The sequence below is a fragment of the Dipodomys merriami genome, unplaced genomic scaffold, assembly GCF_024711535.1.
Source record: "Dipodomys merriami isolate MVZ:Mamm:240054 unplaced genomic scaffold, mDipMer1.0.p SCAF_320, whole genome shotgun sequence".
Classification (NCBI taxonomy): Eukaryota; Metazoa; Chordata; class Mammalia; order Rodentia; family Heteromyidae; genus Dipodomys; species Dipodomys merriami.
The window spans coordinates 546,889-560,958 of NW_027204716.1; the positions used below are offsets into that span (position 1 = coordinate 546,889).

General features: G+C 40.2%; 1 pseudogene; it reads right to left on the bottom strand.

Annotated features, from left to right (window-relative positions):
* Positions 1-13,562: 13,562 nt before the first annotated feature.
* Positions 13,563-13,658, bottom strand: LOC138841521 (U6 spliceosomal RNA; annotated as a pseudogene).
* Positions 13,659-14,070: the final 412 nt, after the last annotated feature.

Genomic DNA, 14,070 nt, shown 5'->3' on the forward strand with positions numbered 1-14,070 from the left:
AAGAAAAAAGAGATAGTGTAGCACAGATTTATTAGAAAGCAAACCTACAGATGAGAGCTTCAGCCAATGCTAAACCCTTACTTCCTTATCTACCTAGGTTATTTGTAATCTGTTTACATGAATATAAGTGTTTTCTTGTGGAGAATAGGAAGACAATGCTAAAATATTGATAGCATGTGAAATGAGCTGTAGCTGACAAAACGGAGGGATTTAGGCAGGGGGTCTAGTTCAAAGCCTTGGCTTGGTGCCAGCTAAATAAGGTATAGCTGCACAAAGGAAGAGGGATAAAATAGGAGTGGTTATAAACAAAAGCACTGGTCTGAAGCCTCAAAATAAGGACCCCAGTCTGTGTGGACCAGTTGCTAACGAGGATTTTTAAAAAAAAATTAACAAGCACTATTTTAGATTTTTGCAGAGTGGGATAGTGCATAGTCACAGGCAATGTCTGCACTGTCAGGTAGTCCAGTCTGCTCTTTCACATGTTACCCAATAGCCAAGTTTCAACACAAATGACTACAATGAGATTGTACAAATCATACTGTGACTTTTCCCTCTCATGAATCAAAATTCTGTCAAATGATTTCTGTCTGCAAGATGTTTGCACATTTCTCATGATCTTTCCTATTTTGTCTTCATTATTGATGCTCATACTACTTTTTTGTTGTTGTCTTGTGTGTACGTGCCATTTTTAGGGCTTGAACTCAATGTTTAATGGTCTCCTTCATATTTTTTGCTCATGGATGATGACACTCTATTCCTTGAGCCACATTCTCACCTTCTGTTTCTTGTTGGATAATTGGACATAATTTTTTCACATTTTTGTCTGTTTGCACTGACATTGAACTAAAATATTCAGGTCTTAACCTGCTGAGTTTCTAGGATTCTACACACGAACAGCTAACACCAAGCTTTGCTATATTGTTATTTTAATTATGTGTTAGAAGAAAGTGGAAGTATATTTGTGTTAAGTGTGCAATTTTCAAATACAAGTTTGAATCAACTTGATATAATGTAACTTATCAATTTTAACAGTGAAATATATGAATGTTACACATCCTCAAAGAAATATAATTGAAAACAAAAGGCATAATTGTTTTCTTAGAACAAGTAATGGAACCATGAATTTCATTCATATTATAATTCATGTTTTATATAACTTTAATTAGCACCCTTCCATGACTAGGTTCAATTCCTCTGTACCACAGAAAAAGAAAAAGCCAAAAGTGACACTGTGACTTAAGTGATAGAGTGCTAGCCTTGAGCAAAAGAAGCTCAGGAACATGCCCAGAACTTGAGTTCAAACCCCAAGATTTGCAAAAAAAAAAAAAGTGAGCCTGATGAGACGTATTCTTCTGGGAATCAGAGGAGGGCCGAGTTTATAGGTAAGAGGTAGGGTAGAGGGTAGGTGATGGTGGTTAACCTCTGTAAGCTACTCAGGAGGCTGAGATCTGAGGATCCCAACTGCAAGCAGGAAAGTATATATGAGACACTTTTCTCTAATTAAACACACAAAAAGCCAGAAGTAGAGCTGTGGTTTAAGTACTAGAGTGCTAGCCTTGAGCACAAAAGCTCAGGGATCAGGGACTGGGAAGGTGGCTCAGTGGTAGAGCGCTTGCCTTGCATGCCTGAGGCCCTGGGTTCGATTCCTCAGCACCACATAAGAAAAAAGAAAAAAAGCCGGAAGTGGCGCTGTGACTCAAATGGTAGAGTGCTAGCCATGAGCTGAAGAGCTGAGGGACAGCACCCAGGCCTAGAGTTCAGGCCCCACAACTGGACCCCCCCCAAAAAAAAGCTCAGGGATCAGATACCATCCAGGCCATGAAATCAAACCCCACAAGCATGCACATGCACACAAACACACACACACACACACACACACACACACACACACACACACACACACACACACACACACACACAAGATAGAGCATTTGCCAGTCAGCCTGCACAAGTTCCATCTCTAGCAACTCAATACTAAAAAAAAAAAAAGAGGGAGAAGGGAAGGCAAGACTTGCTCCAGGAGGTGATATAAGCAGTGCCATAATTCCACAGGAGTTCTAATGTGTGGATTCAGGACAGAGGGCCTCAGGAAGAAGGTACAGCATGGGCAAAGGTCCTGAGGTGTGGTGTAGAGCAGATGGTATGGGTGGAATGAAGGTTCTATGGCTTCAGGCAAGTATGGCAGGACATTCAAGGCTGAGTCACAGGTAGGGCAGAGGGTGGGGTCCCAGAATGGGGCCCAGAGTGAAGATTAGCTCAGATTTTAACAGGGACCCCATCCATTTCCTGTGGCTGGGAGCTTATTTTTAACAGCTCCTGACACTCAGACCTCCTTTGCACCTTGGATTCAGGGCAAATGCAGGGAATAATGCTTGCTTAAGAAAAGCTTCTAGACCAATGCCACTAGTGGCTCAACCCCTGTAAATCTTAGCTACTCAGGAGACTGAAATAGATATCTTGTGTCAAGCCAGCTCAGGGGAGGAAAGTTAGTGAGACTCTTCTTGCCGATGAAATACCAAAAGCCAGAAATGGAGCTGTGGCTCAAGTGGTAAAGTGCTAACCTTGAGTGAAAAAGTTAAGAGACCAGTGCCCAGACCCTGTGTTCAAGCCCCAGTACTGGCACAGAAAAATAAAGAAAAGCTTTCAGGAGCTCCTAGCCCACTTTGGTGAAAGGCCATATCAGCTGGACACTGGTGGCTCACACCTGTCCTCCTAGTCCTCAGAATTCTGAGATGTGAGGACCACGGTTCAAAGCCAGCCCAAGCAGGAAAGTCCGGGAGACTCTGATCTCCAAGGAACCTCCATAAAACCGGAAGTGGCTCTGTAGCCTAAGTGGTAAGCTGAAGAGTTTGGGGACACTGCCCAGGCCCAGAGTTCAAGCCCCATGACCAACCCCTGGCCTGCTTGTACCTCTCTCTGTGGCTCTAGGCCCACTTTCCAGTGGGCCCCTAAGGGTCTCCCAATTCTAGGTGCCCTACAAGTCTTGAGAGCAGCCTGTTTGGAGGCCATTCCCTACAGAGCAAGACACAGTACCAGAGAAGGGTGGAGCCTTGGGACATGGAGATAATCAGAATGGCATCTGTCATGGATGTAATGTGGATCTGAACAGTAAATTGAAGTCTCAGACCACAGTTCTGAGCCAGGAGGGGAAGAAGCTGCAAGATGTCACACCAGGTAATGCCCACTCATGCGGGTATCACAAGAGTGTGAATTTGTCAGGCACACCTTGGGCAGGTGTTGAGTTGGGCTCATGAAAGACTTGTAGTCTCAGGAATCCACAGCCAGCTGGCTGATGCTTGTAGCAGTCGCTGTCTCTGGAGTCCCAGGGCTCAGAGGCCTCCTTTCCTCACCAGTGCTCGTGGGCCGACTACAAATGAGCATCCATTTGGTCCTGTGGCCCAGTGCACAGATGGAGGGACAGGTTCCATGGAACTTACTGCTATGGCACAGACCCCTCAGCCCAAGAAGGATTTAGGGAGAAACCATTTGATACGCCTGTAGAGTTTACTGTAACAATGCCTCAGGACTGCCCCCAGTTCTAGCTCAGCTCATCATTACCACCTTCCTGTGTATGTGTTGTGTGTGTGTGTGTGTGTGTGTGTGTGTGTGAATGTGTGTCTGCGTGTCTGTGTGTGCACACATAAGCACCTTGGTACTAGGGTTTGACCTCAGGGCCTGGGCTCTGTCCCTCACTTTTGTCATTCAGGACTAGCACTCTACCACTTAAGCCACAAATTTTCTTCCAGGTTTTGGGTGGTTATTTGCAGAAGAGAGTCTCACAGACTTTTCTATCTAGGCTGCCTCTGAATGGCACTCCTCAGGTCTCAGACTCCTGAAGAGCTAGGAGTATGAGAGCATGAGCTATTAGTATCTGGGCACACTTCCTTTCTTGGCTAAAACATACTACCTCTCTCCCAGCTGAGCACCCATCTACAGCTACCCCTCTTACCCCAGGCTTCAGATGAAACATAACCTCCTCCCCTGAGGAAAAAGAATGGGATCAGGTTTGAGTTATATGTTCTTCACACAGTCAGAGGCTGGTGGAAGCTGATGTGGAGGTCAGAGATCTAGGCCAGGGCAAGTAGACAGCTGTTAGAACAGAAGAGATTGGGAAAAGACATCCATGCAGCTGGATGCCAGTGTCTCATGCCTATAATCCTAGCTACTCAAGGCTGACACCTATGGATCAATCAAGATTCAAAGGTAGCCTGGGCAAACTCTTATCTCCAAAGAATCATGAAAAAGATGGGAAGTGGAGCTACTGTAGTTCATGTAGTACAGCACCAACCTTGTGCAAACAAGTTAAAGATACCTAGGATACCACCTAAGCTCTGAGTTTAAGCCCTGGTAAACACACACAGACACACACACACACACACACACACAGACACACACACACACACACACACACACACACACACACACACACACACACACACACACGCATCCTTAGAAGTTTCCAGTGGCTCATACCAGAAATCCTAACTACTCAAGTGGTTGAGCTCTTAGGGCAGCAACTTGAAGTCAGCCAAGGCAGGAAAGTATGTGAGACTCTTCTGTCTACTCAGCTACTAAAAAAGATGAAAGGTGAGCTGTGGTTCAAGTGTTAGAGTGTTAGCTTTGAACAAAGGAAGCTCAGGGACAGTGCCAAGCTCTGAGTTCCAGCTGTAAGATTTTTTTAAAGACACCCTACACCCCATTCAGGCAATAAATCCCGATTTTGGTCATCCTAGATCTCACCTCTGCTCCTACCACTTCCACAGCACAAGTGGCCGGTGTGTGGCTAGCACTGGGTTAAGAACTTACACAAGGGGGACATAGCCAGATCAAGGATAATGCCCCAGAACATTGAGGCACTGGCCATACCAGTCTCTCATCCCCTAGTTCTCTGGCCCTGGAGCTCAAAGTCTGTGCCTCTGTATTCTGACATTTGGAATTGTCTAGAGGCCCTGCTAGGGTTGGAAGATAGACTTACCTGTGAAAAGATATGTTGACATTTCCTAGACATCGACCAATACTTCCAAGCCACCTTGGCCTCACCTCCCATGTAAACCCTGATCATCCTTTCTGGGTTAGCCTTCAGTCAGCTATCAAGCTCGAGTTGGTCAGAGCCACTGGCAACCACCCTTCCCCCACTCCACTGCCAGACTGCTGAGAGTGGGACGTACAGCCAGAGGCCCAGCTGAGGAAAATGACAGGACATCGCATGACTGACCCTGCCCCCCCAGAGGCAGGGGAGAACATATGCCAGCTGGCCCTGCTGACCCAGAATCCTCTGGAGGTGTACAAAGATATGGACATCCGAATTTGGGCTCCAAAGGAAAAGTGGAATTTTCAGGTCTCTGACAATTTAAGACTCATTACAGATCCTGATCGAGGCTAAAGGCAAGTATGCAATGGAAAAGGGGCACTATCTGAGATTAGGAATAGGCAGACAGGCACTCACAAAGTGGACAAGGGAAAATGAGGCAAACACACACACACACACACACACACACACACACACACACACACACACACACGCACACACACACACACCAACGGGTAGTCCAAGGCCTCAGGGAGTCCTTGAGCACATGAATATTCCAACCACCGAGAAGATGGCACTATTGTTATAAGAACAACTGTAGACAAAACTCAGAGCCTCTACACATCTGGAATGGCTCCTAACACAGCAGGTCATTTCCTACTGTACACACAGCTTTTTCCAGAATTTATCTTTTATTTGAGTTTTCTCAAGGCTAGCATTATATTGCTTGTACCACAGCTCCATTTCTAGTTTTTGCTGGTTACTTTCAAATCAGAATCTAATGAACTTTTTTTTCTTGGTCTGTTTTCAAACACAATACTCAGATTTCATCTTTCTGATTAACTCGTATTAATGACATGAGCCACTAGTGTGGCTTCTACTTTTTTCTCTATAACTATCTAATGCACATACTTAGATAGTAATGTAAAACTGAGAGTATAGAAGCAAGATGTACAGTGATGATACTGTCCTGTCAGAAATTCATGTTAGTTATGTAAATTTCTTAAGACCATACACAAAAAATACCATGATACAGTGTAAGAGAACTCACTATTGAACATATGAGCTTTAAGAGCCTTCTAATAGATCCATTATTTATTGTTACCCAACATTATAAAAACTGTATGAGGCATTGGTAAAATAGCAGTCCTATGCATGACTACATAAATTCTTTGTTTTTTAAAAGACACTTGTTTTCATCTAAAAAAGTAGGCCTGTCTATTTTCTTCATATGATTTTGATGAATGAAGGTGCTTAGTGAGAAGGTCAAAATGTATTAGTAGTCCTAAACTATCAATTATCATTTTTTCTTCTTGGAGAATATAATGATCAAAGCAATAGTTCAGAATCAGCAAGCAATAGTTCAGAATCATGCTTCCAGTGCAAGTGGATCACCAGTGAGAAATCCTCAATACCATTTTCCACAAAGTTTTCTCACAGATAAAATCTTCCTGCCTTCTCTAGCTGCTTTACTAGCTTGGACCTATTTCTTCATTGTGCAGGAAAAGTGTGATTCAACTGATTTCAGTCAAATTTTGCTAGAATTACCAAGGATTTACTAAATTACCAAGGATTTCGATTCTTGTCTGTAATTTGGTCAAAGCTATGTCTCTTTATGTAGGCTACTAAAATGTATTTACTAATTCCAAGTAAATATATAAATTCTATTTCCATCTTTTTTAAAAAATAAAATTTTGTTTGCTCTATCAATTGATCAGAGGCATTAATTTAGTGGCTAGCTAGGTCATTGCACATCTGTATCTCTCTTCCTTTCTCTATTTCATGGTTCTCATAGATAATATGATTGCTCCATAATTATCCTAATTTATTTTGCTTTTATATTTTTGGTTGCATCATTTCACTTTTTGCTCTGCCATTTCCCAAACCATTTATATAGAGGGCATTATTTCATATTTTCTCATTCCTAGAATAAGCTGCACTTGAAGACATCACTGGTCCTCATTTTCAGTCTGTACCTTTGAATACGGAGGAACATCTTTCCTCTGTTCTCCATCAATTCCCTACTCTCCAGTTAGAATAATTTCGAATAGTAAAATTGGAAAAAGGATATAAATCAGATATGCAGAAAATTCACTAGATTTTTCTGACCAGTTCAACCTATGTGAACTATTAGGGAAATACATGGAAACTTCATTCCCACTGGCACTCAAAGTCTCTGGTTAGGCAATTCTTAGGAAGATGAGGAACAAGATGAAAAAATAAGGAATGGTATCAATTGCAAGACAAAAATTGGAGAAGGATCCAAGTAAATTTCTTCATTGGGCTGCTGAAAATATTCAGCTTACTACAATGCGGAGACTACTTTCCAAAAAGGCCACTCATGTGAATACTAGGGATGATGATGAGTATACCCCTCTTCATCAGGAAGCCTGCAGTGGACACTTAGACATTGTCCGTGAGTTGGTGGCTCAAGTGGCAAATGCAATAACTGTAGATGGCTGTACAACCCTGCACAGTGTATATATGCAGAATAATACCAGAGTGGCTTCTTTCTTACTTCATCATGATACAGATACCAATGCCCAAACTAAAGGCCTCTTGCTGCTGAGAATTGAGATATCAAAGATACAATGGACCTCTGCCGCTGACTGGCTCTGTTGGGACGATGGAGGACACCTAGTGGAGGAACTGGAACAGGTGGGGAGATGGCAAACAGACAACTCACACAGAAGAGGAGTGAATGCTGAGTGTGATTTATTGCAGAGGATAACACGCTTTTATAGCAAAAGTCTCCATGAGAAAGGGCAAAAAGTTACACAATCTTGCTGCAAGGCTTCATTTTTGGGTGTTCACCAGCTGGTCGCCTGATCTTGTTTTTTGGATGACGAGCTATGACAATAGGCACTTGTTTTCGGCTTTACCTCTATTTTTAAGAAATACAATTGGTATTGATGTTTATCACCTATTAACCATTAACCAGAGCACATGGGCAAGGTGCTGGACAGAAAGGCATGAACTCTAGTACTTTATAGTTACTTTTGTTTAGTTTTGTACTTTATATGTTTCAAATCTTTTTTAAGCAATTGTACTTCTTTGCCATTCTTTAGAGGGTCCCCAATTTGTGGCCAAAATCATATTTAGTATACTTAGTTAAATCTGGCCATATATCAAATTTAAGCTCATAGTGTCTTTTCTGTAACCCTTTCACATAATCGTTTACTCTTCTCCATAGAGGCCTTAACTGTATCATAAGATCTTTCTTGTTCCTTCTTTGATAGTAAGTACCAAGGAGAGAGACCTAGATCTAGCAAGTCTCTCAGTAAATGAAAGAGAGTAATAGGAAGTTCTTTCTTCGAAGTAGTTTTCCCAACGGTTGCCATCCTTATCATACACACCTGTAAAAGGCTATGGATCTGGGGGAAGTCTTTGGGGTTCTCTAGATAATGGAGGATCGCACCATTTTCCTCTGATAAGCCATTGCCACCTTCCATCTACCAACTTTTTAAGAATCTTATTTAGCTTTTGGTCTAAATATCCCTCTACATCTTTCTTATCTACAGGATATCTATATGAGTCTATTGTATATGCTTTAGGATTAAAGGGAAGTCTCCAGTAGCCATACACTCTTTCTGCTCTAGCCATGCCTACAGCTTCCTGTAAATCTCTTACAAACAATTCCTTCTGCTGAAGTGATGTCATGAAACCCCCAATACTTTTATATTTACTTATGACTTGTCTGATAGCTTCCATAAGAGGGGCTTTTATGGTAGCACTTAACTCTGGTGAGTTATGTTCTCAGGACACTCATCAGATGTTGGAGTCATCAACACTTTTAAGAAAGAGCCTTGAATAAGGGAACATTGAGCATAAGTAAGTAGAACAAGCAGCAGGAACAGTAAAAGATTAATAGGCACTCCTATACAGCAAAGAAAAGAAAACAGGAACAGAAACACATCTTTCCCAGGGGCTTGCCAGCCTTTCCAGGAGGTAGGCCTCTTTGAAGCCCCATTCTCTGAGGTAGAATTCAGTGAAGTCCCATTCTCAGAGATAGGCCTCTTTGAAGCCCCATTCTCTGAGGTAGATTTCGGTGAAGTCCCATTCTAAGAGATAGGCCTCTTTGAAGCCCATTCTCTGAGGTAGACTTCGGTGAAGTCACATTCTCAGAGATAGGCTTCTGTGAAGCCCCATTCTCAGGTCTGAATGCAGGTGTTCCATGCTAAGCAGACTCCACCGGAGTAGGCATGACATTTGACCCTTTTTTATGTATTAGATGTGCCAGAGAAATTTCTTCTCATATAGAGAAGATGGAGCAGAAGACTAGTTTGAAGAGAACTGGAAAGACAACAAGAATACATATAACAATTAGTATTATGACTCCAAATGTAACCAAGTAGTGCCACCAATCTAAAGGATTAAGACTTTTTAACACTCTCTGTAAGTCTGCTGCCAAAGAATTTATCCCCACGGTTTCCAAATGAGCTTGACTAAGGGCTGAGATGTCTTCCTGTAGCTGTCCTATCTCATGAATTAAGCTATTGTCCTTCCAGATTGTTTGTAAATGCACTTTGGTAACTTCCCAATCTAAGCTCTCATTATAAGGTAATGGGTAACATATTTAAATGACTGATGACATCTAGTTGTCAGCTGGGTTTTTAGATTATTGACTTCAGTCCCTAACTTTAAGACTACTTTTTCCAAAGCCTTTATTTTGTTTTTTGTTTTTTCTTTTTAATTTTGGATCAATAATTTGTTGCTCTGTTAATGTTAGAGAAACATCCTTATTTAACTCATTAACAAAATGTGCCGGGCCTTTTCAACCAGCTTCTACATCTTTCCTCATATAGGTGGTGTTGCGGTTTTTGTTGAATTAGCCTGTGGTGGTGATAGAGAGAGAGTCTTTATCTTCTGCTCCAGTTTTCTCTCCTGATGTATTTTGATTTTCTTCCTGTCTCTTTTTTGGGCCCGAGAAAGGCCTGATGAGTCTGTTTGGGACCCAAATGGGGGATTCCGCATTCTGTGGGAAAACATAAGCATAGCCTCGCCCGGATGTTAACAGGATGTCTGGCCCACGCCAGGTTCCAGTAAGTAGATCCTTCCATTTTAGTAAAGGAAAAGTTGTAGTTTTTTCCATGCCCCAATGTCTCATCATTGGGGTTATTCCTTGCTCATCAGCGTTGAAATGATTAAGAACCAGTAAAGCATGGTTAAAAGTGTAATGGGGGAAGTATTGCTTCTCTCCTCCCTGTCTAATTCTTGACAATTGACTTTTTAAGGACTGATGAGCTCGTTTTATGTTTGCTTGGCCTTGTGGATTATATGGAATCCCTGTTTTGTGCACGATTTTCCATTGTGCACAAAATTTAGCAAAAGCATTGGAGGTGTATGCTGGTCCATTGTCAATTTTTATTCCCTAGGAATTCCTAGGTCTACAAAGGCTTAAACCAAATGTCGAAGAACATCTTTCACAGCCTCTACAGAATGGGCTGTAGCACCCATAGCATGAGAATAAGTATTTACAGTAACATGGACAAAGGAGAGTTTCCCAAATTTTGTAACATCCATTTGCCACAGAACTCTAGGCTTTAAGCCTCTAGGATTAACTCCCATTTTTTGTGGATGAAAAACTTCCGGGCATGCCTCATATTCCCTTACAATTTGTCTTGCCTGTTCTCAGGACACTTGAAACATCTTTCTTAAGGCATTAGCATTCTGATGGTGTAGTCTATGACTTTCCTGAGCTTCTTCTAAAGCTGACATTACATGACTTTCCTTAGTTAATAAGTCTGCTAACTTGTTCCCTTGAGACAAAGGTACAGGGAGATTACTATGCCCCCTGATGTGTCCCACAAATGCCTTTGTCGTTCTTTGTTGTAATAGCTGTTGTAATTTTATTAATTAGTCTTTTACTTTAGAATGACCAGTAACTAGGGCTGTTTCAATGGCAGGAAACAAGGAAACCACATAGCGGGAATCTGTGTAAAGGTTAAACTCCTCTGAATAATTTTGAAAGGCTAGCAGAACTGCAATAATCTGTTGGGCAGATACAGTTGGGTCAGAAGATATTAATGGTGGTTTTGTACTGCAATAAACCACAGACTTTCCGCTAGAAGATCCATCTGTAAAAATAGTTAATGCCCTGCCCAAAGGTTCTGTAACCAAAACCTTTGGAAATATCACAGGGGTTTCAGTATAAAAATGTAACAAAGGATGTTGGGGCATATGAAAGCTTATTTTACTTGTGTAAGTTAATACAGCAATTTTCCAATCATCATCAAATCGTATCAAATGATCTAACTGTTTCTTATTATAAGGGATAATAATGTTAGGTATTTCTTGGCCAAATAATTCTCTAACTCTTAATCTAGACTTTAAAATCAAATTCGCACATAAAAAGGGATATGAAGCAACTATTTTTCCCGGGTTATGGGAATAATGGATCCATTCTAGTATCCCATCCTGCCAAAAACATCCTGTGGGAGTATAGCTTGTAGCCAGAATTATAAAGGACCATGATTGTGCAATATTAATTTGCTGTATTTTAGCTGTATTCAATGCTTTTTCTACCAATTTTATACAGGATAAGGCAGCAGGACTTATTTTCCTGGTAGATTTAGGATTAGGGTCTCCGTCCAACATTTTCATCAAAGGATCTAATTGTCCTGAAGTTATTTTTAAACTAGGCCGAATCCAATTAATATTCCCTAATAATTTTTGGAAATCATTTAATGTTTTTTAGTTTATCTATTCTAATTTGTGTCTTTTGAGACATAATATAATCATGTCCAATCACTTTTCCCAGATAATTTAAAGGTCATTCATGTTGAACTTTATCAGGAGCTATTATCAAACCGAATTTTGTTAATTGTTCTACCTTATCTTGTAATATTTTTTCTGTCTTTTCTCTAGTTTCATCGGCCATAAGTATATCATCCATATAATGAATAATATATGCCCCTGGATATTTTTTTCTAATTTGATCTATAGCCCTTTTCACATATTGTTGACATAAGGTAGGGCTGTTTTTCATGCCCTGAGGTAGCACTTTCCATTGGTACCTATTATAATGTTGTTTAAAATTAGCCTAAGGGACACTGAAAGCAAATCTCTTGGAATCTTCTGGTTGTAATTTTATTGTATAAAAGCAATCCTGTACGTATATTATTATTATGTATCTACCATGTGGGACTGCAACAGGAGAGGGTAGACATGGTTGAAGGGCTCCCATGTCATGCATGGCCTCATTAATTGCCCTTAGATCTTGTAATAATCTCCATTTTCCTGACTTCTTTTTTAATTACAAAAAATGGAGTATTCCATGAACTGGTAGTCTTTTCTATTCTTCCCTTGACTCAATTGTTCTTGAACTAAGTCCTGTATGGCTTGAATCTTTTCTTGAGTTAGGGGCCACTGATTAATCCATACAGGATCATCACTTTTTCATATTATTTTGTCAGCATAAAGCTGTTCATCAGTGGCCCCTATGAAAAATTTTGCTCCTTTGATGAGGAGTCTATTTGTCCTATTTTATTTCATGTCTTGCATGATGTCTCTGCCCCATAAAGAAAAGAGCAAGCTGGGGATAACATAAGGTTTGAAGTGGCCTTGCTGCCCTTCACATACCCATTTGAGTCTCTGAGCTGACTAAGCTACATTAGAAGCCCTCCCTAATCCAATTAAGGAAGAAGTCTCTTGCACTGGCCAGGCCATAGGACAATCTTTTACAGCTATACAGGATCTGTCAGCTCCTGTGTCTAAGTGTCCTGTCATTTGTTTTCCATTGACTTTAACGGCCTTGTAAGGCCTTTTATCTGTAATTTCCTGAACCCAGGCTACAGTATCTGTGGTGCCAAACCCTCCTTTTCTGTTTTGAGTCAGTGTGGGATTAGGCAAGTTTAGATATGAGAGTAAAAGTATTTGGGCAATCCTCTGACCTTTATTAACTTGAATAGTCTCTTTAGAGACTTTTTCATGACCTTTATAGTGGTAGGACTGTCTGAGTCTATTACACCTGGTAATACCTCAAAATTCTTTTTATAGTTTGAGCCACCAGCGTCTGGCAACACCAATTCTAACTGTAAAAATTCATGAATTCCGTGGAATTCTTCCAATTGAATTGCCTGCATTGGATGTCAAAATGTATTGAAGACTTTTTGTATACATGTATAATGATTTCTGCAGAGTTTGTGAAATTTTATTCAGAAATAATTTTAACTTATCTGTTTAAATGAATAGTACAGAAACTAAAGTATTTCTGGTGATTGTCTGAAAAAGAATATTTTAAAGTATTCTATGTTTGTATAATGTGTCCTTTCAGATTGTATTCCATATAGAAAGTTTTAGATTCCTTTTTTTCCTAGGTCCTAATATTATTTTTCTTTGGGATAAAATGACAATGTTGTTTAATTTCAAAAGTTTTGTAAAGTTTATGTTATGTAAACACCTTTCTGAGGTGAAGATTTAATACATTGATGTGAAACTAAATTTAATTATATGAATTACGTGTGTTGTTACACTTGTTATTTTGTAATCAACTTTTTAATAACTGTTTTTCATTTCTTGCATCTGAAGAATGAAAAATACAGAATATTTCACAAATTTTCATATCATCCTTGTGCAATTGTCATGTTATCTCTGTATTGTAATTTGGGAATACATGCTGCTGAAGCATGTAGTATCTTCTAAATTTAAGTAGTTAATGATGCAATCTTTATACAGACTTATATCCACGGTTGCCTACTTGTAATAAGGAAACTATATTGTTCCTGACAATGCTACTGATCTTATTTTCCTAAAATTCTGTGAATAGTGGAAAAAATATATTGTTCATCTTAATGCTCACATTTGCAAATTTTTTGTCAATGACAATTTTAAGTCTTTTTCATTTGGAATTTGATCATACTTTCAATAATTTATTGCTAGGTCCAAAGGTGATGGCTTTTTCATGTACTAATTGATCCAACTGAATTAGCTTTGTGGAGCTAATGGATTCAAAGTAAGCCTTGCTTAAGAGCTACTTCTAACCTTCTGCAGTTGACATTTTCCCAAGTGAGGTCTTACTGGCACAAATGGCTACCTGACCC